Source organism: Syngnathus scovelli, unplaced genomic scaffold (assembly GCF_024217435.2).
Source record: "Syngnathus scovelli strain Florida unplaced genomic scaffold, RoL_Ssco_1.2 HiC_scaffold_29, whole genome shotgun sequence".
In the NCBI taxonomy this organism is placed as follows: domain Eukaryota; kingdom Metazoa; phylum Chordata; class Actinopteri; order Syngnathiformes; family Syngnathidae; genus Syngnathus; species Syngnathus scovelli.
The window spans coordinates 234,805-260,930 of NW_026061381.1; the positions used below are offsets into that span (position 1 = coordinate 234,805).

A 26,126-nucleotide genomic window follows, 5' to 3' on the forward strand; every position below is an offset into this window, starting at 1 on the left:
TTTATGCTTTTTGATGGTACTATACTATATTATGTAAGCATATACTCATTTATACACATATGTAGTTATTAGTTGATGTTTTGTTTTCCCATGAATTCCAATGTTAAAACAGGAGGGAATGTTGGAAATGATATACTTTTTATCATTGGATTCTATGTATCTACTTTTGTGTGCAAGATTCTCCGCAGTATGTGACCATCTGGCTTCGTGAAAATGACTTGGGGGCATATGGCCCGCTAATGACTGGAGTCATTAGCCGCGCTATACAATAAGCCCCACAGTTAGCTAGACATGATCAGATCATGATATTGTCATGGGATGGCTGAAGCAGACACACAGACTATGTCTTTGTTAAGCTAATGGTCATGAGACGTCCATACTGCTCCGACCATAAGAGTATCTCCTTTGTTCTTGTTGTGAGATAATAATTATGTCCTTCCTGTTTGGAAACCTACTCGATCATGTACACTTGCCCCTTTGTTTCTCTCTCAATAAAAGGCACGGCTAAACTCAGAGCAGATCGCGGATCTCAGCCACACTTGCAGTGTGTCTGGGGTGCGTCCTTCTGCGCAGAAGAAAACGCTAAGCCAAAAAGACCTACCGTCTCTGAGATTGATTTCAGATAAATGTTGTCAACCCAACAGGCGGACGCACTCTCTAACGAGCCCCGCCGGCCGGTCCGCGGGGAGGGGGGGGGGGGGAACGGCGCCCTCTGGCGGACACGCCGTTGTAAATGAATGGGGTTTGGCACTTAGTGCATTTTCGCCAAAGTTGACCCGCGCTCCGGGGGAGGAGGCCGAATTCACGCCATTCGTGGCCGGCCGGGGAACCGGCGAAGGCAGATACACGTTCACGGAAGCGCCGCCGGCTGGTCTGCGGGCCGAACGGGGTCCCGCAAAGTACCGGGCGTGGACGCCGACCCACGCCGGGTCGGAGCCACCGAGAGGCGGATACACGTTCACGGAAGCGCCGCCGGCTGTACCGCGGGCCGAACGGGGTCCCGTAACCTACCGGCAGCGGACGCCGACCCACGCCGGGTCAGAGCCACCGAGAGGCGGATACACGTTCACCGAAGCCCCGCCGGCCGGTCCACGGGCCGAACGGGGTCCCGTAACCTACCGGCAGCGGACGCCGACCCACGCCGGGTCAGAGCCACCGAGAGGCGGATACACGTTCACGGAAGCGCCGTCGGCTAGTCCGCGGGCCAAACGGGGTCCCATAACGTACCGGGCGCGGACGCCGACCCACGCCGGGTCAGAGCCACCGAGAGGCGGATGAGCTTTCACTGAAGCCCCGCTGGCCGGTCCGCGTGCCGAACGGGGTCCCGTAACCTACCGGCAGCGGACGCCGACCCACACCGGGTCAGAGCCACCGAGAGGCGGATACACGTTCACGGAAGCGCCGCCGGCCGGTCCGCGGGCCAAGCGGGGTCCCGTAACCTACCGGGCGCGGACGCCGACCCACGCCGGGTCAGAGCCACCGAGATGCGGATGAGCTTTCACCGAAGCCCCGCCGGCCGGTCCGCGGGCCAAACGGGGTCCCGTAACCTACCGGGCGCGGACACCGACCCACGCCGGGTCAGAGCCACCGAGATGCGGATGAGCTTTCACCGAAGCCCCGCCGGCCGGTCCGCGGGCCAAACGGGGTCCCGTAACCTACCGGGCGCGGACGCCGACCCACGCCGGGCCAGAGCCACCGAGAGGCGGATGAGCTTTCACCGAAGCCCCGCCGGCCGGTCCGCGGGCCAAACGGGGTCCCGTAACCTACCGGCCGCGGACGCCGACCCACGCCAGGTCAGAGCCACCGAGAGGCGGATACACGTTCACGGAAGCCCCGCCGGCTGGTCCGCGGGCCAAACGGGGTCCCGTAACCTACCGACGGAGGACGCCGACTCACGCCGGGCCAAAGCCGCCCAGAGGCGGACACACTCTCTAACGTGCCCCGCCGGCCGGTCCGCGGGGGGAATGGCGCCCTCTGGTGGACACGCCGTTGTAAATGAATGGGGTTTGGCACTTAGTGCATTTTTCGCCCAGCGGCACCACAGGCTGATGGGCGGCCGCTTCCACGGGCCGGTACTACTCTACGGAGGCGCTCGCCACCTCCGGTGGGGGCCGTGTGATCTCGCTGGATGCCCGAGGACCTTCCGCGAGGCCCGGCTGCAGCTTTTACGCAAGCCCGGTCCTATTTTCTGGTGGAAGTGGGAGGCCGGCGCTCGGCAGCTCGCTGCCCGAGGACCTTCCGCGAGGCCCGGCCGCAGCTTTTACGCGCGCCCGCTCCTATTACCTGGTGGAAGTGGGAGGCCTGCGCTCGGCAGCTCGCTGCCCGAGGACCTTCCGCGAGGCCCGGCCGCAGCTTTTACGCGCGCCCAGTCCTATTACCTGGTGGAAGTGGGTGGCGCTTGGGGATGGTGGCGGTCGCCTGGTGGCGGTCGGCTGGTGGCGGTCGCCTTGTGGCGGTCGGGGGGTGGCGCTTGGGGATGGTGGCGGTCGGCTGGTGGCGGTCGGCTGGTGGCGGTCGCCTTGTAGCGGTCGGGGGGTGGCGCTTGGGGATGGTGGCGGTCGCCTTGTGGCGGTCGGGGGGTGGCGGTCGGGGGGTGGCGCTTGGGGATGGTGGCTGTCGCCTTGTGGCGGTCGCCTTGTGGCGGTCGGGGGGTGGCGCTTGGGGATGGTGGCGGTCGCCTGGTGGCGGTCGGCTGGTGGCGGTCGGCTGGTGGCGGTCGCCTTGTGGCGGTCGGGGGGTGGCGCTCGGGGATGGTGGCGGTCGGCTGGTGGCGGTCGCCTTGTGGCGGTCGCCTTGTGGCGGTCGGGGGGTGGCGCTTGGGGATGGTGGCGGTCGCCTGGTGGCGGTCGGCTGGTGGCGGTCGCCTTGTGGCGGTCGGGGGGTGGCGGTCGGGGGGTGGCGGTCGGGGGGTGGCGCTTGGGGATGGTGGTGGTCGCCTTGTGGCGGTCGCCTTGTGGCGGTCGGGGGGTGGCGCTTGGGGATGGTGGCGGTTGCCTTGTGGCGGTCAGGGGGTGGCGGTCGGGGGTGGCGCTTGGGGATGGTGGTGGTCGCCTTGTGGCGGTCGCCTTGTGGCGGTCGGGGGTGGCGCTTGGTGATGGTGGCGGTCGCCTTGTGGCGGTCCCCTTGTGGCATTCGGGGGTGGCGTTTGGGGATGGTGGCGGTCGCCTTGTGGCGGTCGCCTTGTGGCGGTCACCTTGTGGCGGTCGGGGGGTGGCGCTTGGGGATGTTGGCGGTCGCCTTGTGGCAGTCGCCTTGTGGCAGTCGCCTTGTGGCGCTTGGGGATGGTGGCGGTCGCCTTGTTGCGGTCGCCTTGTGGTGGTCGGGGGTGGCGCTTGGGGATGGTGGCGGTCGCCTTGTGGCGGTCGGGGGTGGTGCTTTGGGACCAGCGTCCGGCGGAAAGTGCGTGTTGCGCGGGCCGGAGAAAGTTTAGGCCCAGGGCCCGCCGCTGGAGAAATGTTTAGGTACCAGGGGTGGATTTTTTTTGTCACCGCAGAAGGGGGACGTTGCCTCCGTCGGTGCCCGGCGGAAAGTGCGTGTTGCGCGGGCTGGAGAAAGTTTAGGCCAGGGGCCCGCCGCTGGAGAAATTTTTAGGTACCAGGGGTGGATTTTTTTTGTCACCGCAGGAGGGGGACGTTGCCTCTGTCGGTGTTCAGTGGAAAGTGCGTGTTGCGCGGCCCGGAGAAAGTTTAGTCCCGGGGCCCGCCGCTGGAGGAATTTTTAGGTACCAGGAATGGATGTACTTACTTCCACAGGGCCCGCCCGCTCCTGGCCGGTGTCCGAGGATGCTGCCTCATCCACGGGCGCACCTCTTACGCACGCCCGCTGTCATTCTCCGGAGACTGAGTTCCACTTAGGGGAGGCTAAGTTCCATTTGGGGGAGGCTGCCTACTCCCGGCTGACGCCCGAGGATGCTGCCTCATCCCCGGACGAGCCTCTTACGCACGCCCTTTGTCATCCTCCGCAGACTAAGTTCCACTTGAAGGGTCACAAGACACTCTACCACGTGGGTAGCTGGTCCGCGGGCTAAACGGGGTTCCATAAGGTACCGGGCGCGGACGCACACCCACGCCCGGCCAGCGTGACCGAGAGGCGGACACACTTTCAAGAGAAGCCTGGGTAGCTGGTCCGCGGGCCGAATTGGGATCCAGAAGGCTGCTGTGGCTGCTGCCTCTTTCAAACGTATGTACTACCTTTCAAACTCGACTTCTGTTGTTGTCGATGATGAAGTTACAACCCAGGAGAAAAAAACAAAATGACTTTTTTATAGTGAGGGCAACCGTAACTCCAGCTCTGCCGGAGCCCATCCAGTTCCGCCAGCTCCTGAAGACCAAGATTGAGTTGATGGCTGAAATCAAACCAAGGTTCATACCAATCTGACAATGAAGTCAAACGTCATCCTTTGGATCAATCATCACATTTGAATTGCGTCTTCTCCTTCTAGCGTTGTTGCAAACGTGTTTACCGTGATCGGAGTGAACACCGAAATTCTCCAGGCTACTGTCTACTCAAGAGCCAAGATCGACGCCATTGTACCAGCCTCCATTTCAACCAGACTTGACATCAACGAGGGTCAATTTAAATTTGCGGCTCTCCCTGTTCCTGCACCTGAAGAGATTGTGGCTGTCGAGTAAGAATTGACTTTCATTTTAAACACAGTCCAGTCTTCAATTTGACAGAACCAAGATTGTGATCCTTTGACAGGGTTGAGAGCATTGCTGTGGTGAGAAACGTTGAAGATATTCCTAATGCCAGAAGGACTCCGCTTATCCCTACCGACTACGTGAGACCAGACTCAAGGGAGATCGTCACCTCAAAGACTTCCCCTTGGTCTGCTAGCGTGGTAAGCTTTCAAATATCAGACAGGAACACACATCTACTGAAACAGACTACCATTTACCTGTCTTACCCTTCAGAAGCCGTGCATTTTCTAAAAAGTACTGCTTCCAAGCTTACGGAACTGGACCGAAGGGCTGTGTCAAGGTTGCCACGGCCAATGCTGCGTTTATCAGGGACATTATGTTGTACAGATTGGCTGGAAAACATTCTGCCTCACTGTCAGTCAAGCGCAGTAAGTGAAAGAATTCTCAATAAGAATGGATTTGGAAAAAATGAACTCATTTCATGTTCATCTCAGATGAAGAGGAATCCATTGGAAGACTGGAGATGCTGGTTCAAGTTGGACCAAAGGCCGCAGAGAAGATCATCAAGAAGATCAGTCTGATTGAAGATGACGACATCGTTGCTGGAAAACCAGTCTTGATGAGGCTCCAAAAAATTCTGAATGGCACGTCTTCCTCCTCTTCTTCAAGCAAGTCCTCATCTTCAAAGAGCAGCAGCAGCAGCAGCAGCAGATCCAGTAGCAGATCCAGTAGCAGCAGCAGCAGAAGCAGTCGCAGCAGCGGCAGCAGCGGCAGCACCAGCAGCAGCAGCAGCAGCGGCAGCAGCAGCAGCAGCAGCAGCCGCCGCCACGGCAGGAAACACAACGTCCACAGCACCAGCAGAAGGAACAGCAGACACAGCGGGTTTACTCGAAGCAGCTCTGCGTCTAGTCTGGAATCCCTCTTCAGCGCAAGCTCTAGTTCCTCCCGTTCCAGTCGTCACGTCTCGGCAGTAAGTATCCCAAAACAGACTTTTTGGTTTGGGCGGACAACTACAGAGTCTCTGAATTATCTTCTTTGCAGCGAGTTAACCTCAAGCGCACCTTCGAGAAGAACCACAAGAAGGTATGTTCGCATGGTGCTTGGTCACGTTGATGAAGGTGCAGAATTCATTTTTACATTCTCATGTTGTTGCAGTCCCAGGCTAATGGATTTTCTCAGAAGAGCAGAAGCAGCGCCTCCAGCTTTGAGGCCGTCTACAACAAGGTTGCAACTAGATCTTTTCGACCATAATGATCGTTCATACTTCATTCAAATTTTTTGGCTAATCTTTTGTTTTTCTTCTTCTAGAACAAATTCCTCGACAGTGACACCGCTCCTGCCTTTGTTGCCATCCTGCAAGCTGTGAGGACCGACGGCAAGATCCAGGGATACCAAATCACTGGCTATGCAGACAAGGCTAATGCTCGACTTCAGATTATCCTGGCTACCCTGGCTGCTGAGAACAACTAGAGGTTCTGCGCTGATGGTGTTGTGCTCAGCAAGCACAAAGTCACAGTGAGAGACAATTTACCTACCATTCCCACCTTTCCAATTCAAAAATCTTCATCAACTGCTACATGATATCTATGTGTCTCAAAAGGCCAAACTGGCTTGGGGTGAGGCATGCAAAGAGTATGACATGACAGTCACCGCTGAAACCGGTCTTCTTGGTCCAAGCCCAGCAGCTCGCCTCAGAATGACATGGAATGAACTACCATCTAAATTCCAACGCTATGCCAAGAAGTACGCAAGCTCAATTGCAACACAACAGCTGAATGTTGTGTTAACGGTACTCAAATCTTCCAACACAGAGCATATGAATACATTCCTGATTACGTAATGGACAGCTTCTTTCGAGAAAAGAACGACAACAGCGTCAAGCAGTTGTCATTCACAGTGGCTGCCACATCTGAAAGGACCTTGGATCTGATCTTCAAGACACCAACAGTATGAACAATACAGTTCTGGACTTGTTTCAAAAGACTATTCCTAACCATTTGACGATTCTGCTTACAGCGCAGCATCTATAAACTGGCTTGGCGTCTCCCCGTTGCTCTGCCGCTGGAGGAGATAACAGGACTCACACCTTTTGATGACCTGGCTGATAAAGTCCGTTATTTGGTCTCCAAGGCTGTCGCAGGTAGTAGACAGCAACTAAAACACTTTAGCCGCAATTACTTCATTATGCACTCAACTGTTTTCTTCTTCTGTTCCAGCTGAATGTAGCTTGAGCGGAGACACAGTGACCACCTTCAACGACAGGACGTTCAAGATTGAGATGCCTCAGTATTGCTACCAAGTTCTGGCTCAGGACTGCAGTGAGGAGATGAAGTTCATGGTCTTGCTGAGGAAAGATGACAATGTGCGCAACCACATTAACGTTAAAATCGCTGACATGTAAGTTGAAACAAGAAGACGTCGAACTTCGATCATAATGCAAAAAAAAAAAAAAAAAAACATGACTCTACCTTTTCAGTGATATCGACCTGTACCTGAAGGACAGCGATGTGGTCGTGAAGGTTAACGGAAGAGAGGTGTTGTTAGATAAATTGTATATATATATGTTATCATGCGTTCCCTAATGAGTACTTATTAATAAAATTATTGCACAGAATGCTTGCTGTTTCGCCTTGCAGACGTCCACCAGACCACAACAAGTCATACGATGCTGTCTGGAGCTTCCTGACCTTCTACATCTCTGGGAATCCAAGAAAGCTGTTGATAGCTCAAACTATTTTGTTGATGTCTGCACATGGCATTTTGTCCTTGCACTCTTTTCCATTCTCATGACATCTTGTCTACGACTTCTTTTGTTTATAGAATCTCGTTTCTTTTCTCATGAGACAAAGCCCACGCTTCCCCCCACCTCAGGGGCTAGTCTCACATTGTGGGTAGGGCATTCCTAAATAAAAAGAGCGAGGAGTGTTAACGGACCTTTAGTGTATTTTGGGACTGCTGTAAGTCTGATTGCACTCCTCGCGAGAAAAGACTCAACATTCTGCCTCACTGGTTTTGTCTGCTGATCCTTTTGCTGATTTTGAACCTAACAGATTTTTGGGGGCTCGTTCCGGGGTCTCAATAGACCTATTTCGGGGTTCCGGCCGACTTTTCGATGCAGGACAAGTCCTTGGCCAAGGCATATAGATAGAGAAACCCTTTTCACGGGGGTGTCTCGATCAGTCGGTTGGACACCGGAGTGGTTGACGAGATCATCCGAGGAGAAGGCCCAGCAGACTGTGAGTACGAATCTTGATTCTGTTGAAAGTAATGAAAGTGCAGTGACAAGAGGTCACTTAAAACCTTGACAATTCTAGACCCTATCAAGTGCAATTAGAAACAGTTAAATTCCGCTGGGATGATGGAGTCCCCTGACTGATAAGTCAGTTAAATTCCATGGGAGGGCGGACTCCTCTGTTTTCTAAAGAAGTACAGGTAATTTGGAGCAGTTAAATTCCGCTGAGGTGTCGTGGGGCCTCCTAGTTAACCTTCCTAATGTGTTAGCTTTCTGCTGCCATCTGGGGGTTTTCTTAACTCTTGTTTAGCTGGTTTGGCTTCTTTATCCATGAAAAGATAGGTTTTATATCTACTGTTAGATAAATTGTATATATTTGTTATCATGCGTTCCCTAATGAGTACTTATTAATAAAATTATTGTACAGAATGCTTGCTGTTTCGCCTTGCAGACGTCCACCAGAACACAACAAGTCATACGATGCTGTCTGGAGCTTCCGGACCTTCTACATCTCTGGGAATCCAAGAAAGCTGTTGATAGCTCAAACTATTTTGTTGATGTCTGCACATGGCATTTTGTCCTTGCACCCTTTTCGATTCTCATGACATCTTGTCTACGACTTCTTTTGTTTATAGAATCTCGTTTCTTTTCTCATGAGACAAAGCCCACGCTTTCCCCCACATCAGGGGCTATTCTCACATTGTAGGTAGGGCATTCCTAAATAAAAAGAGAGGAGTGTAAACAGACCTTTAGTGTAGTCGGATTGCTGTAAGTCTGAATGCACTCCTCGCGAGAAAAGACTCAACATTCTGCCTCACTGGTTTTGTCTGCTGATCCTTTTGCTGATTTTGAACCTAACAGATTTTTGGGGGCTCGTTCCGGGGTCTCAATAGACCTATTTCGGGGTTCCGGACGACTTTTCGACGCAGGAAAAGTCCTTGGCCAAGGCATATAGATAGAGAAACCCTTTTCACGGGGCTTTCTCGATCAGTCGGTTGGACACCGGAGTGGTTGACGAGATCATCCGAGGAGAAGGCCCAGCAGACTGTGAGTACGAATCTTGATTCTGTTGAAAGTAATGAAAGTGCAGTGACAAGAGGTCACTTAAAACCTTGACAATTCTAGACCCTATCAAGTGCAATTAGAAACAGTTAAATTCCGCTGGGATGATGGAGTCCCCTGACTTAGTCAGTTAAATTCCATGGGAGGGCGGACTCCTCTGTTTTCTAAAGTACAGGTAATTTGGAGCAGTTAAATTCCGCTGAGGTGCCGTGGGGCCTCCTAGTTAACCTTCCTAATGTGTTAGCTTTCTGCTGCCATCTGGGGTGTTTTTTCTTAACTCTTGTTTAGCTGGTTTGGCTTCTTTATCCATGAAAAGATAGGTTTTATATCTACTTTAAGAAAAAGGCAAAAATAAGTTTTTCTTACACAATAGGAAGGTTAAAGAGTTTAGAGTTTGTTAAAATCCACGGGAGGGCGGGCTCCCCTGCTTGCCTGTGGGACGATAAGAGTGCGCATTGTGTGTGTGTGAAGGAGACTTACCACTTAATATTTTACCACTGTCCTGTGAATAAAGTTGGCTTTAGGACACTGTAGGTGCCATTCGAATTGCCAACTCCGAAATTTAGAAAATAAACCATGGGGACAGCAAGTAGCAAACAAAAACCGCTACCCCGACATGAATTAAAATGCAAAGATTGGAAATTGATGGAAGAAGTCGACACCGAAAAAATAAAATATCTTGACAAATGCATATTTTGGAGAGAGGTGGGGCGTTGCATTATGCGACGTGGCGGTGGGGAGGCTCTCCGCACTTCAGTTGCTCCCCCCACCCTTGTTATCAGCTGGGAAGATTGTCATGTCTATGTTGTGGGCCCGTGTGTTTGTTTCTGTGTATGTTTGTCTTTGTGTATCAGTTCGTTATAAAGGTTGGAATTGCGTTAAGTTGGTGCACGAAAACGGTGTGCTAGACAATGGTTTATCAGATTTGCATTGTTAAATGTGAAAATTAGAAATTATAGAATAATATGACGGTTGTGGGCAGAAACTCGTCCGACGGGGAGAGTGCCCAACTCTCATAAAAATGTGGGAGTAAGAGAAAACATACATTGTAGAACTGGATAAAATTAGGTTAATGATTAGAAATCAAAGGTGTTATTATTATTCTCTTATCCCCTGCATTGCAAATGTCTTCTTGATGCAGATAGGTTAACAGGCTAGGACTTTAGTGAGGAGATGATTTATCAATTGATGGGGGTTAGTAATTGTCCAAATTCTAGTCACATGTTTTGAGGGACCACAGCAACAACATTATATTTAATTTGCAGGCCATTATTTAGTATGATATGACGGTGTCTAGCTAAGTAGACTGTTCTATCAAAAAATGTGAGAGTGAAGGAGGAGGTTTGATTTGTAATCTGACATTTGGGTCCCATTTTGAAGAGCATAGATTGTTTTTGTTTGTTTATTTTTTAAGATATGTTTAACAGTTTATCTCGGTGCAGTAAGGATATAGAAATTTTGCAAGACTTAAAATTAAAAATTAAAAAGCAAAATTACATTCTCATTTTCCCAGATGTGAGGGAAATTGAAAGATAAGAAAGACGAAGAAAAGATAAAAAAAGAACTTGCTGTTGCACAGACAGGAAGATGATGACACAGTGTCAGCGCGAGCTCGCTTAAGAACCACAGCTGAGAATGTGATGAGTGAAGATGAGAAAAATGATCAAATTACAAAGACAGATGTTGTGGCACGGCAAAGCGAACCATCCTTTCCGTCTTTGTACCCCAAATTAAACAACTCATTGCTTCCTATAATTTGAGAGGTGATGAAGTACAACAGGTTTTCATGGCATCCTTAACCAAACATTGGGCAAGCGTTAAAGGCACCTGGAGTCCTTTTGATCTCCAGGGCCGTCCATTGGAATATAACGGGGTGTCATTACAAATACAAATTGACCAACTATTGCAGGATAGAAATAATATTTCAACGTAGAGCAAATTACACAGACATTGGCCGGACTAAACAAAAACAAGATAAGCTGTTTGAAGACTTTAGGCACAGACCAGAAAGAGTGTTCAACTGATGTCTATGATCAACAACTCAAAAATGCTCTACATGCAAATTTGCGACCAGTATTATGTCGACAACGAATAAATTCGACAATTTTTTTCCCTATAAAATGGTGCCGTTTGGGTTTGAAGTACATAGTCGCTTCAAAGGAGGAAAAGCATGATTTAAGATACGCGATTGATCAATGAGAAGGCCCTTGTGCCAGGGGTGTCAAACTCATTTGTTCGCGGGCCGCGGTTTAGTCATGGCTTCTTTTGGAGGGCCGGTATGACTGTCATACCCGAGTAGATGTGTGAGCGCCTCATATTGTGGGGGCTGCGGAACAAGCTGATGAGTACCTCGCTTTCAAATCAGACAAGTAAAAACTGGTCTAATATTTGAAATTTAACATATTACTAAAAGTGAAGATAATTTGCGATTCGAGTGATGGCACATGTATATGAAGCACAATTTGACACCTGTGCCTTATACAAAGGTAAAGTTGGATTGGAATTTGATGAAACGGATATGGACATCCACATATTCCATTAGAGTTTAAATTGCTTGCAATGTAATTGCGATTTAATTAACACCTGTGTGATTGATTGATTGATTGATTGATTGATTGATTGAGTGAGTGAGTGAGTGAGTGAGTGAGTGAGTGAGTGAGTGAGTGAGTGAGTGAGTGAGTGAGTGAGTGAGTGAGTGAGTGACTTTTCTGTCGCCTGCACGTCATCTTTCCTGCATGGCTACGTTGCTGTCTCAGCTGCATCTGACCGTTGAAAGATGCACGACACTCATTCCTGCCACTCTCATTCCCCTTCCTGACGACGGCGAATTCCATGATTGTGTCGATGCTGCCCAACAAATTGCAAAGGCTCGGCCTGATTTGGAAGATACGCCTCTGCCAGATGGTCATGTGGTTTTTGTTGATGGGTCTTCTAAGAAAAATGAATCTGGTGTGACCCTTACTGGGTATGCCATTGTTACTGCCGACGTGGTTTTGGAGGCTGCTAAACAGCCATCCAATATGTCTGCACAGGCCGCTGAGCTCATTGCTTTGACTGGGGCCTGCAAATTGTTTGCAAACAAATCCGTCACTATCTGGACTAATAGTCAGTATGCTTTTGCTACAGTGCACGTGTTTGCTCAGCAGTGGAGCAACCGTGGCATGATAACTTCTGCAGGGAAGCCCGTCACCCATTCCACATTACTGACTCAACTTTTGGACGCTGTCCAGCTGCCTTTAAAGATAGCGGTTTGCAAATGTGCTGCTCACACTGCGTGCTCTGATCCTGTTTCTCTCGGTAATGCTTTTGCTGACAAATCCGCGAAGGCCGCTGCAGAAGGCCTGCTCCATGTCCTCTCGTCTCTCACAGCTCATGATTCGATGTCACACATCTCCCCTGATGTGTTGCTTGACATGCAGTCTCAGAGCCCCTCCCAGGAACGGCTCTCTTGGGAAAAACGGGGTGCAACTAAAAACACTGTTGGTCTTTTTGTGTGACCTTTGGGCAAACCTGTCTTGCCTCATAACTTGTTCAAATGGGCTGCTATTTCGAGTCATGGGGTCACCCATGTCTCGACGGGGGGTATGGTGAAACAAGTTGAGGCTATTTATACAACATACGGCTTTGCAGCTTTTTCACAACAATTTTGCAGAGCGTGTTTGATCTGTGCTAAACATAACCCACAAGGCAATTTAAGACCTCAGAGAGGGAAATTCCCGACTCCGTTGTATCCGTTTCAGACAATACATATGGATTATATCCAATTACATAAATGTGAAGGGAAAGAATATTGTTTGGTCATAATAGACGCATTTTCTAAATGGGTAGAAACATTTCCTACCAAACATGCTGATGCACTCACGGTGGCAAAGGCCTTATGCAAAGACATCATTCCAAGATACGGTATTCCAGAAAAAAATTACAGCGACAATGGCCCACATTTTGTAAATCAGATAGTGCATAACATTGGGAGAATGTTCCACATAAATCTAAAGAACCATTGTTCCTGGCTCATGGGGGAAAAATTGCTAGAGATACGCGCGACACTAAATCCCCTTTTGATCAGGTTGTTTGTATTCCAGAAACCTATACTTGCGTGCCATGGCTTTTGTCTTGGACTTATAATAACTCATTGTTTACTGTGGCTCCTAATACATCTTCTTCTATTATATTACCTATGAAAAGTTTGAAAGGGTTTCATAATGGTCACCCCACTACTGGAGATAAATGGCTCGGGTATTGGTGGTATTTGACTGGCCACCCGGTTAGCACAGCCTGGGGCACCCTTGTCACCACACAAATGCGGGAGTATTGGCCCTCTGGTTCCAGTGAAGAGGCTGTGTTCTTTGCTAAACGAGTGACTTTGAAAAATCAAGGCACAAGCCTCCTTTTGACTCTTACACTCCCTGATGGTCAAATTCGTCCTCCAAATGCCACCTTGTTTAATACTTCTTGTTGGGGTTTTCAACTGTGGGCTTGGTCCTCTGGAATCGATCCTCACTTTCCTATTGCTATTTGCATTAATAAAACAATGTCGGTCGCAGACCGTCCCGTTACAAATAATTACACCCTGTCAGCAGGAGCAAAAATCACAAGTATGCTCCTCACTGATGTAGACAGCTATTTTGTAGCCTCCACAGGGATAAGCGGTCAAACCAACAACTGGCTTCTTATGGCTGAGCAGGCCGCGAAGATGGCTAACACCAGTTGCATCGCATGCATGGGTCCAAGACCTCTTTTTGAAAATCATACCTGCAAATATAGTTCCCAAGTGTGCTGTTGTTTTAATGTTAAACTCATCCATTTCACCCACTCATGATTGTTTTAAATGGGATAAGGTTTACCCTGTTGCCTCTATGACAAAATATAAACCCCTTTTTTCGTCCGATGTAGCTAAGGGTAATTTTACATGTATTAGATTACCTGGTACCGGTGAGAAGCTCGGCGCCCTACCTCCTCCATGGTGTGGGTCCATGACCAATGTCACTGCCCCTTTTTTGCCCATTGCTCGTAGTGATGTTTGGTTTTGGTGTAATAGTAACAAACTTTATGATAGGTTGCCTTTAAACAGCTCTGGAATTTGCGCTTTGGTACCCTATTGCTACCTGTTCATTTGATACCAATGTCCTCTTATGATCTGACATCTTTTGCTAAGTCCGTAGTGCCCGTATTCTGGCCGAGAACGAAACGAAACGCCGAATGGCGGGGCGCAGCTAATCCAACTTACATAGACGCCATTGGTGTTCCTAGAGGAGTACCGGATGAGTATAAGCTGGTGAATCAGATAGCAGCTGGTTTTGAATCCGCCCTGTGTTGGTGGTGTACTATTAACAAAAATGTTGACAGGATTAACTACGTCCATTACAACGTGCAGAGGCTTGGAAACTGGTCCGAGGCGGGTTTCAAGGCGGTCCACTCCCAACTGGCCGCTACTTCACTCATGGCTTTCCAGAATCGAATGGCCCTTGACATGCTACTCTCAAAAGAGGGCGGTGTCTGCGCCATGTTCGGCGAGCAATGTTGCACATTTATTCCAAATAATACTGCAGCCGGCGGAAGCCTGTCCCAGGCCCTTGAGGGCCTGCGGACCTTGAACGGGAAGATGAAGGAACACAGTGGGGTGAACACAGAGGTTTGGACCGACTGGTTGAACGTGTTGGGAAAGTACCGCACCCTGGTTTCCTCTGCCCTGGTCTCCATTGCCGTTTTCTCTGCCATTTTGACCTTGTGTGGATGTTGTTGCATCCCTTGTCTCCGATCCCTAATTAACAGGCTAATTACAACTGCTATCTCTCCACCAGCTGAGACTTTCCCGTTGCTCCAAAGGGATGACCTTTCGATCGACGCGGGTTCCTTCTCTAGTGACGACCCGGTCGGCGACTCTATTGTGGTAAACCTGTCCGGTTTGTTTCCTGACCCTAGTTTTGCCGAGTATGACTCAGTTTCCTCCCGAGTGTAAGTTAGTTCTTGCGAAGTGTGATCCCTTGGCTGAAAATCTTTTTGAAGTGGCCATATGGGTGATGTGTTGGTCTCCGGGAACTTATGATAAACAGGGGAGAATTGTTAGATAAATTGTATATATATGTTATCATGCGTTCCCTAATGAGTACTTATTAATAAAATTATTGCACAGAATGCTTGCTGTTTCGCCTTGCAGACGTCCACCAGAACACAACAAGTCATACGATGCTGTCTGGAGCTTCCTGACCTTCTACATCTCTGAGAATCCAAGAAAGCTGTTGATAGCTCAAACTATTTTGTTGATGTCTGCACATGGCATTTTGTCCTTGCACTCTTTTCGATTCTCATGACATCTTGTCTACGACTTCTTTCGTTTATAGAATCTCGTTTCTTTTCTCATGAGACAAAGCCCACGCTTTCCCCCACATCAGGGGCTAGTCTCACATTGTAGGTAGGGCATTCCTAAATAAAAAGAGAGGAGTGTAAACAGACCTTTAGTGTAGTCGGATTGCTGTAAGTCTGAATGCACTCCTCAAGACTCAACATTCTGCCTCACTGGTTTTGTCTGCTGATCCTTTTGCTGATTTTGAACCTAACATCTACTTTAAGAAAAAGGCAAAAATAAGTTTTTCTTACACAATAGGAAGGTTAAAGAGTTTAGAGTTTGTTAAAATCCACGGGAGGGCGGGCTCCCCTGCTTGCCTGTGAGACGATAAGGATGCGCATTGTGTGTGTGTGTGTGTGTATGGTTTGACTGAGAGTGATCTCATTTGAGCTCTCCTTTATGTAAACAGTGGTTTTGTGAGAGCAGAGGAAAGGAGACTTACCACTCATTAAATATTTTACCACTGTCCTGTGAATAAAGTTGGCTTTAGGACACTGTAGGTGCCATTTGAATTGCCAACTCCGAAATTTAGAAAATAAACCATGGGGACAGCAAGTAGCAAACAAAAACGGCTATCCCGACATGAATTAAAATGCAAAGATTGGAAATTGATGGAAGAAGTCAACACCGAAAAAATAAAATATCTTGACAAATGCATATTTTGGAGAGAGGTGGGGCGTTGCATTATGCGACGTGGCGGTGGCGAAGCTCTCCGCACTTCAGTTGCTCCCCCCACCCTTGTTATCAGCTGGGAAGATTGTCATGTCTATGTTGTGGGCCCGTGTGTTCGTTTCTGTGTATGTTTGTCTTTGTGTATCAGTTCGTTATAAAGGATGGAATTGCGTTGAATTAGTGCACGAAAACGGTGTGCTAGACAATGGTTTATCAGATTTGCATTGTTAAATGTAAAAATTTGAAATCATAGAATAATATGACGGTTGTGGGCAGAAACTCGTCCAACGAGGAGAGTGCCCAGCCCTCATAAAAATGTGAGAGTAAGAGAGAACATGCATTGTAGAATTGGATAAAATTAAATTATGATTGCAGATTTTAAATTTAGGAGGAATTATTGAAGTATGACATAAGACTATACAAGGACACATGTAAGGACAAGTCAAAGATTTGAATCACTTAGAGTTAAAAACAACATTGCAAGGGGGGCACTTTTAATCAAAAGAACACCAAGTAAAGTATTAAGTAGTGGGCATTCGTGATTGGGATTGAATTAAGGATAAAATTAGGTCAATGATTAGAAATCAATGGTGCTCTACACAATAAGGCTTAAATTTTAATGGGGAAATATTTGGAGTACTGTGTTGGTCTACATAGGTCATGGGCCTAGTTTATTTGGTTTTGATTGTGGTTTGGGTTTATTTTGTTTATTGTTAAGGTGTTCCTTGTTATTCTCTTATCCCATGCATTGCAAATGTCTTCTTGATGCAGATAGGTTAACAGGCTGGGACTTTAGTGAGGAGATAATTTGTCGATTGATGGGGGTTAGTAATTGTCCAAATTCTAGTCACATGGTTTGAGGGACCACAGCAACAACATTATATTTAATTTCCAGGCCATTATTTAGTATGATATGACGGTGTCTAGCTAAGTAGACTGTTCAATCAAAAAATGTGAGAGTGAAGAAGGAGGTTTGATTTGTAATCTGACATTTGAGTCCCATTTTTGAAGAGCATAGATTGTTTTTGTTTGTTTATTTTTAAAGATATGTTTAACAGTCTATCTCGGTGCAGTAAGGATATAGCAATTTTGCAAGACTTAAAATTAAAAATTAAAAAGCAAAATTACATTCTCATTTTCCCAGATGTGAGGGAAATTGAAAGATAAGGAAGACAAAGAAAATTTAAGAAAGAACTTGCTGTTGCACAGACAGGAAGATGATGACACAGTGTCAGCACGAGCTCGCTTAAAAACCGCAGCTGAGAATGTGATGAGTGAAGATGAGAAAAATGATCAAATTACAAAGACAGATGTTGTGGCACGGCAAAGCGAACCATCCTTTCCGTCTTTGTACCCCAAATTAAACAACTCATTGCTTCCTATAATTTGAGAGGTGATGAAGTACAACAGGTTTTCATGGCATCCTTAACCAAACATTGGGCAAGCGTTAAAGGCACCTGGAGTCCTTTTGATCTCCAGGGCCGTCCATTGGAATATAACGGGGTGTCATTACAAATACAAATTGACCAACTATTGCAGGATAGAAATAATATTTCAACGTAGAGCAAATTACACAGACATTGGCCGGACTAAACAAAAACAAGATAAGTTGTTTGAAGACTTTAGGCACAGACCAGAAAGAGTGTTCAACTGATGTCTATGATCAACAACTCAGAAATGCTCTACATGCATATTTTCAACCAGTATTATGTTGACAACGAATAAATTCGACAATTTTTTTCCCTATAAAATGGTGCCGTTTGGGTTTGAAGTACATAGTCGCTTCAAAGGAGGAAAAGCATGATTTAAGATACGCGATTGATCAATGAGAAGGCTATCCCTTGTGCCAGGGGTGTCAAACTAATTTGTTCGCGGGCCGCGGTTTAGTCATGGCTTCTTTTGGAGGGCCGGTATGACTGTCATACCCGAGTAGATGTGTGAGCGCCTCATATTGTGGTAGCTGCGGGACAAGCTGACGAGTACCTCGCTTTCAAATCAGACAAGTAAAAACTGGTCTAATATTTAAAATTTAACATATTACTAAAAGTGAAGATAATTTGCGATTCGAGTGATGGCACATGTATATGAAGCACAATTTGACACCTGTGCCTTATACAAAGGTAAAGTTGGATTGGAATTTGATGAAACGGATATGGACATCCACATATTCCATTAGAGTTTAAATTGCTTGCAATGTAATTGCGATTTAATTAACACCTGTGTGATTGATTGATTGATTGATTGATTGATTGATTGATTGATTGATTGATTGAGTGAGTGAGTGAGTGAGTGAGTGAGTGAGTGAGTGAGTGAGTGAGTGACTTTTCTGTCGCCTGCACGTCATCTTTCCTGCATGGCTACGTTGCTGTCTCAGCTGCATCTGACCGTTGAAAGATGCACGACACTCATTCCTGCCACTCTCATTCCCCTTCCTGACGACGGCGAATTCCATGATTATGTCGATGCTGCCCAACAAATTCCAAAGGCTCGGCCTGATTTGGAAGATACGCCTCTGCCAGATGATCATGTGGTTTTTGTTGATGGGTCTTCTAAGAAAAATGAATCTGGTGTGACCCTTACTGGGTATGCCATTGTTACTGCCGACGTGGTTTTGGAGGCTGCTAAACTGCCATCCAATACGTCTGCACAGGCCGCTGAGCTCATTGCTTTGACTGGGGCTTGCAAATTGTTTGCAAACAAATCCGTCACTATCTGGACTAATAGTCAGTATGCTTTTGCTACAGTGCACGTGTTTGCTCAGCAGTGGAGCAACCGTGGCATGATAACTTCTGCAGGGAAGCCCGTCACCCATTCCACATTACTGACTCAACTTTTGGACGCTGTCCAGCTGCCTTTAAAGATAGCGGTTTGCAAATGTGCTGCTCACACTGCGTGCTCTGATCCTGTTTCTCTCGGTAATGCTTTTGCTGACAAATCCGCGAAGGCCGCTGCAGAAGGCCTGCTCCATGTCCTCTCGTCTCTCACAGCTCATGATTCGATGTCACACATCTCCCCTGATGTGTTGCTTGACATGCAGTCTCAGAGCCCCTCCCAGGAACGGCTCTCTTGGGAAAAACGGGGTGCAACTAAAAACACTGTTGGTCTTTTTGTGTGACCTTTGGGCAAACCTGTCTTGCCTCATAACTTGTTCAAATGGGCTGCTATTTCGAGTCATGGGGTCACCCATGTCTCGACGGGGGGTATGGTGAAACAAGTTGAAGCTATTTATACAACATACGGCTTTGCAGCTTTTTCACAACAATTTTGCAGAGCGTGTTTGATCTGTGCTAAACATAACCCACAAGGCAATTTAAGACCTCAGAGAGGGAAATTCCCGACTCCGTTGTATCCGTTTCAGACAATACATATGGATTATATCCAATTACATAAATGTGAAGGGAAAGAATATTGTTTGGTCATAATAGACGCATTTTCTAAATGGGTAGAAACATTTCCTACCAAACATGCTGATGCACTCACGGTGGCAAAGGCCTTATGCAAAGACATCATTCCAAGATACGGTATTCCAGAAAAAAATTACAGCGACAATGGTCCACATTTTGTAAATCAGATAGTGTATAACATTGGGAGAATGTTCCACATAAATCTAAAGAACCATTGTTCCTATCGTCCACAATCAATTGTTGAGAGATCTAACGCGACTATAAAAAAACAGATTAAAGAAATGCATGGAAGAAAACAAACGACCATGGTCTCAGTGCTTAGACCTGGTCAAAATGTACATAAATATTACAAGTACAACAGGGCTAACTCCCTATGAAACTATGTTTGGAAGACCTTACAGGCTTCCTCAGTTCAAGAACACATGGGAGATCCCCGAGAAAGCCGCGTTAGCTGATTACATGAGAAAAATTTTGGAACGTCAAAAGAATCTAACCAATAACACTGATGGTGAACCCATTTCTCCGCAGGAAGACCCCAAAGTGGTACTGGGAGACTGGGTTTTGATCAAGAGTATCAAGAGGAAGAATTGGCATTCACCTAAGTGGGAAGGTCCCTTTTTGGTACTACTCACGACACCTAATGCTTTGAAAATAGCCCTTGAGGGCCTGCGGACCTTGAACGGGAAGATGAAGGAACACGGTGGGGTGAACACAGAGGTTTGGACCAACTGGTTGAACGTGTTCGGAAAGTACCGCACCCTGGTTTCCTCTGCCCTGGTCTCCATTGCCGTTTTCTCTGCCATTTTGACCTTGTGTGGATGTTGTTGCATTCCTTGTCTCCGATCCCTAATTAACAGGCTAATTACAACTGCTATCTCTCCACCAGCTGAGACTTTCCCGTTGCTCCAAAGGGATGACCTTTCGATCGACGGGGGTTCCTTCTCTAGTGACGACCCCGTCGGCGATTCTATTGTGGTAAACCTGTCCGGTTTGTTTCCTGAACCTGGCTTTGCCGATTATGACTCAGTTTAACCCCCCGGGTGTAAGTTAGTTCTTGCGAAATGTGATCCCTTGGCTGAAAATCTTTTTGAAGTGGCCATATGGGTGATGTGTTGGTCTCCGGGAACTTATGATAAACAGGGGGGAATTGTTAGATAAATTGTATATATGTTATCATGCGTTCCCTAATGAGTACTTATTAATACAATTATTGCACAGAATGCTTGCTGTTTCGCCTTGCAGACGTCCACCAGACCACAACAAGTCATACGATGCTGTCTGGAGCTTCCTGACCTTCTACATCTCTGGGAATCCAAGAAAGCTGTTGATAGCTCAAACTATTTTGTTGATGTCTGCACATGGCATTTTGTCCTTGCACTCTTTTCGATTCTCATGACATCTTGTCTACGACTTCTTTTGTTTATAGAATCTCGTTTCTTTTCTCATGAGACAAAGCCCACGCTTCCCCCCACCTCAGGGGCTAGTCTCACATTGTGGGTAGGGCATTCCTAAATAAAAAGAGCGAGGAGTGTTAACGGACCTTTAGTGTATTTCGGGACTGCTGTAAGTCTGATTGCACTCCTCGCGAGAAAAGACTCAACATTCTGCCTCACTGGTTTTGTCTGCTGATCCTTTTGCTGATTTTGAACCTAACAGGTGCCCACCAGCAATCTGCCGTATCAGCACCCAACAGGTTACTCACCATCATTACCCTTAAATGTGTCACACTGCTGTAAAAGTCCTTTCAACACAAAGACATTTTCAATTGGGTTTTGAATGAATGAAGTATGAACGATCATTATGGTCGAAAAGATCTAGTTGCAACCTTGTTGTAGACGGCCTCAAAGCTGGAGGCGCTGCTTCTGCTCTTCTGAGAAAATCCATTAGCTTGGGACTGCAACAACATGAGAATGTAAAAATGAATTCTGGACCTTCATCAACGTGACCAAGCACCATGCGAACATACCTTCTTGTGGTTCCTCTCGAAGGTGCGCTTGAGGTTAACTCGCTGCAAAGATGATAATTCAGAGACTCTGTAGTTGTCCGCCCAAACCAAAAAGTCTGTTTTGGGATACTTACTGCCGAGACGTGGCGACTGGAACGGGAGGTGTTAGAGATTTGCTCACTCCAACTTATTTTGCAAGAACCACACGGTAGACAAGCAAGTTCTTTTAGACACCTGCAGGTGGAGAGTCCATTCGTCGCTGTGCGTGCAGCGATGTTCGAATAGCGCTCTGGACTCTCCTTCCTGCAAGAGAATATTTATTACGAGAAACAGAGTGGGGGTATGAGTGGGCTGAATAGAAAGCCCTTGTCCTCTAGTCTAAACATCTCAGGGGATGTTTTACGATCTTGTGATAAGGAGGACAAGGTAAGGTATTTATTACCTGTTGCATTCCAACATAATCCTATGATAAAGATAACCTGGAAAACCCTAACATCTCCCTCCTGTTTTATCATATGATTATGCTACCCCAAACAACAAAGACAAGTAAGAAAAAAAACATATATATGTATAATGAAGAAAGAAGAATAGGAAAAATAAAAACAACAAACAATGATAGCAACACTTTCCAGTGAAGATGAGGCATTACCTTAATACCCCAGATCAAACTTATTGTGTAAGCGAAAAACCTGCTGGCCAGATGTTATTAGCAGGAAAATTCTTACACGGTCCCTTTGCCTTAAGGCGACCAGAATGCTATCAATAAAAACAAAAAGAAAAACAAAGAAACAGTACATCAGCGTATCCATTACTTGCGAAGCATATTAGATGGTCAAATCAACAAGTTTCCGTAATACATGCTCAACAGAACAGCATCTACGCAATCCACGTCTCATTATCATTATCACAACTGTCACGTCTAAGAAGTTGTATATGTGCTCGCGTTTTCGTCAGCTGCTGATGTTCTAGTCTGTAGGTGAGGTCTGTCACACACACCGGCGCACACACTCGTGTCCAGTTGGCAGGCAGCATCGGACAACTCTCGTGACCACAAAACCATGATCCGTACTGAACAGGCACGTGCACTCATAGGATGCAGGTGAGGCAGTGCCTCTGAACTTCTGAATGAAGTAGGTCCCGTCCGATGGTGCAGCCATGTTGGTAGTAGAACCCTTACACCTTGAAAACGGCTCTCTCATCCTGGCACACAGCGGTGATGTCCAAAGCTCCCATCCAGTTTCCTCCTGGAGAGCAGTCGTCGTTAATGCATTTGTGGGTCCTACAACCTTGAGTGCAACATGTGTAGTCAGCAAGACTTGGAATGGTCCCTCCCGTCGTGGCTGGCCCAGTTCCTTCTTTTGATGACCTCGATGTAGACCCAGTCTCCTGGATTGATGGGGTTGTCGACCTGTGAGGAGGAAAGATCAAGCGGCAGTAAATTTGTCTTTGACACAGTTTGAGCGTCCTGATCATATAATCTGCCAAGGACTGCTCTTCATCTGTTGTTTGCAACTCTCATAGTCAATTGTCGTGCCCATTTAACTGGCAAATAGGAGTGTTTGCGGGAAGAGTTTGAACACCTCCTAATGATTCCCTTTAACCAAAAACTATTTATGACAGGGGCGTTCCCATTTATTGCCTCCTGGTTTAAAATAGATTGTCTTACCCATGCCTTCTTTCTCCTCACACGCTCGCACACACACAGGGTGTGAACACACACACACACACACACACACATCTGCACACACACATACACAAAACGGCATACAAAGTTCAGACGAACGACAACAAGACTGTCACAATTTTACAGAGATTACTCACAAACAGAACACACAGACAAAGGGATTCTAATCCATCTCTCATGTAGCTTCTTTTGATAGAATCTCCTATCGGTAACTGTATAGCAGACGTTTTAGCATATAATCCCATACTCTGCTCTCTCGCTTCTACTTTTTCATGTCGGTGCAGTCGTAGGTGGCCCCTATTGCAGTCATTGTCTTGTTAACTGTCGCCTTGTGACTCCTATGCATGATTGTGTGAATGTCAAAAATTGAACGTACCTAACTTTCTGACCATCCAACCTCCACTGTGGTATAAAAAACCTTACTATTGTATTGAGTAGGTACATTGAGCAACCTAGCTTCCTCCTGACTGCCAAATGTCCTGTTCTAAAATTTATATAACTCGACCTCTACGTTTTAAGCTTGATGAGCCAAATATCAGATCTTGCTCTTGTTTCCTACCGTTTTAGCCTATTTGTTTTATCCAAATCCGTTCAATCTCTGATTATAATCTGTAGCCCTACGTATTTTTCAAATTTTTATTTATTTATTTATCAAATCTCCTCAGTTCTGTCAAACTCAGTGCACAATGAACCTCCCTTCCACTTTGAACCAAGCTCCACCAAATTTGGTAACGCCAAGGAGTGCGATTTGGTTGTCGGACACTCCAAGTCCATATCTTTTTGCCGCACTTCACCCTATCAAGTTGGTGTTCTTTTGTTGTTGCTTCAGAGCGACCCCATCCATCACTCTTGAATGAGTCCATTGTTCAAACGAGTCAATTTTCATCATTGTGAGTTCCTCCGCTTTTCACTGTCTTTTCTCATCCCCGAGGATGTTGTCTGTCCTCCGGAGTGTACTTGTCCTTCTCCAAGCACAACAGCAGTCTTTTCTTGTCCTTCGCCAAAGGTCAAAGGTGCTTCAGAGCCAGGCACCATTTTGTGGTTGTTCACGGCTGCAGGCGAAGTCTTGGATTGGGTTTCAGGGACTCTGACACTGAGAATGACAGGCTGGGACGTCAAACTTGTAAGACTATCTCCAAATGTAGCTGCTTCCATCAATTTGCTGGTAACATTTATTTACCAAACTTCAAATTCTCCTAATAACAGCGGTCTCGTTTTATATCGTAAATCCTGCAACTCATCCTATTTTTGAGCTACATTTTATCTATAGTTCCAATTTAATCGGACAGTATGTTGTCTTCAGTATCATTATTGAAAATCAACTCATCGAGGTCTGCTTTCCACATCAAGCCCTGATCTGTATGTCTTGACCTCTCACATGTTATTGTCATGCTTGCTCAAAAATGTGACTTAGAGTATGGTGCTGTGAATTCTCAATCTCCCATATAAAATTGGATCCCACCTCGTAGTTCTTATCGTTCTCATGTTCCTGATAGCCTGCAATTGTCGAAATCAAAAATGTTTTCTTTTAACTGTCTTTCTTTTGAACCTCTAAATCTCTCGTGTTGCTAACCTATCTACACCAGAACAAAAAATTTACCACAATATAACACCAAATGTATTCGAAAATTCATTGTCATAAAGTGTTGTATTATTACTATCTTCCACTATCTGTCCTACTCACTCCCCCCTTTTGAGGCTTGGCAACGCCCATGCCTCACACCTTGACAAACTTTTTGGGAGAATGCGTTCTTTACTACATACGATTCCATCATCATTTAATTTGACTTTCTTTCCAAAACACTTCTCAATTTCTCAGTTCACACATCTTCTACATGTGTTACTGGTTCTCCAGTTTTTTTTTTCTAGTTAATTATCAATCCAAAAGCTACGTGTTTCTTTCTAACATTCAACCTGCTCAAAATCACTCTTTCATCAAAGTCGCTCTACTAATTTTCTATAGTAGTCGCCAACGACTTCAACCATTCAACCTTTCATTCAGGCAATCATTCATCAATGCTCATCATATGCATCTCACACAGTCTCCAAAAAGGAGTCTTCCCATCACATTGGTCCCAATTCATCCAAGCTCACCACACAAAATTCATATATCATTTTCAACTCAGGTTTCCTGGTAGAACAATCCACCAATTCAAAAAAGACTTAACTAAAACAAACAACTGGCAAATTAATCTAAATGTTTTCTTTGTTTTTAAATTTGAAGAACTCAATCTCTCAGATTTAGCTTGCATTTAGAATTTTGCATAATCTTATAACACAACCAATCAATTATTCCTATTAAATGTAGTATTGCAAAATCTTAAATTCACAATTTAGCTTCTCCCAATTCCTGAAAGCATGTTCTGTTGTTTTGTTAACTCCGAAGACAGCGTGTGAGGCTGGGGAGCATCACATCTGACACCCTGACCACCAACACTGGAGCCCCTCAGGGATGCGTCCTCTCCCCACTGCTCTTCTCCCTCTACACCAACGATTTCTCCGCAAGTGACTCTTCCGTGAAGCTCCTGAAGTATGCAGACGACACCACTCTCATCGGACTGATCCAGAACGGTGATGAGACTGCGTACAGACAGGAGGTGGAGCGGCTGGTCCACTGGTGCAGCCAAAACCACCTGGACCTGAACCCGCTCAAGACCGTGGAGATGACAGTGGACTTCAGGCGAGGCCCTTCACCACTTTCACCCCTCACTATCCGCAGTAATACTATTCTCTCATCAGACACCTTCAAGTTCCTGGGAACCACAATCTCTCGGGACCTGAAATGGACCGGCCACATAGACTCTGTCCGGAAGAAGGCCCAGCAGAGGCTGTACTTCCTGAGACAGCTCAAGAAGTTCAACCTGCCACGGGAGCTGCTGAAGACCTTCTACACTGCCATCATCCAGTCTGTCCTCTGCACCTCCATCACTGTCTGGTTTGGATCGGCCTCCAAACAAGACAAGCTCAGACTGCAATGGACAATAAGGACTGCAGAAAAGATAATTGGAATCAACCTCCCATCTATCCAAGACTTGTACCTGTCCAGGACCAGGAAACGTGCAAGTAACATCTCAACAGACCCTTCGCACCCAGGTTGCAGCCTGTTTGAACTACTCCCCTCCGGACGCCGTTATAGAGCTC

The 26,126-nt window shown here is 46.8% G+C and overlaps 1 pseudogene; it reads left to right on the forward strand.

Annotated features, from left to right (window-relative positions):
- Window positions 1–3,730: 3,730 nt before the first annotated feature.
- On the forward strand, window positions 3,731–21,147 carry LOC125993457 (vitellogenin-1-like; annotated as a pseudogene).
- Window positions 21,148–26,126: the final 4,979 nt, after the last annotated feature.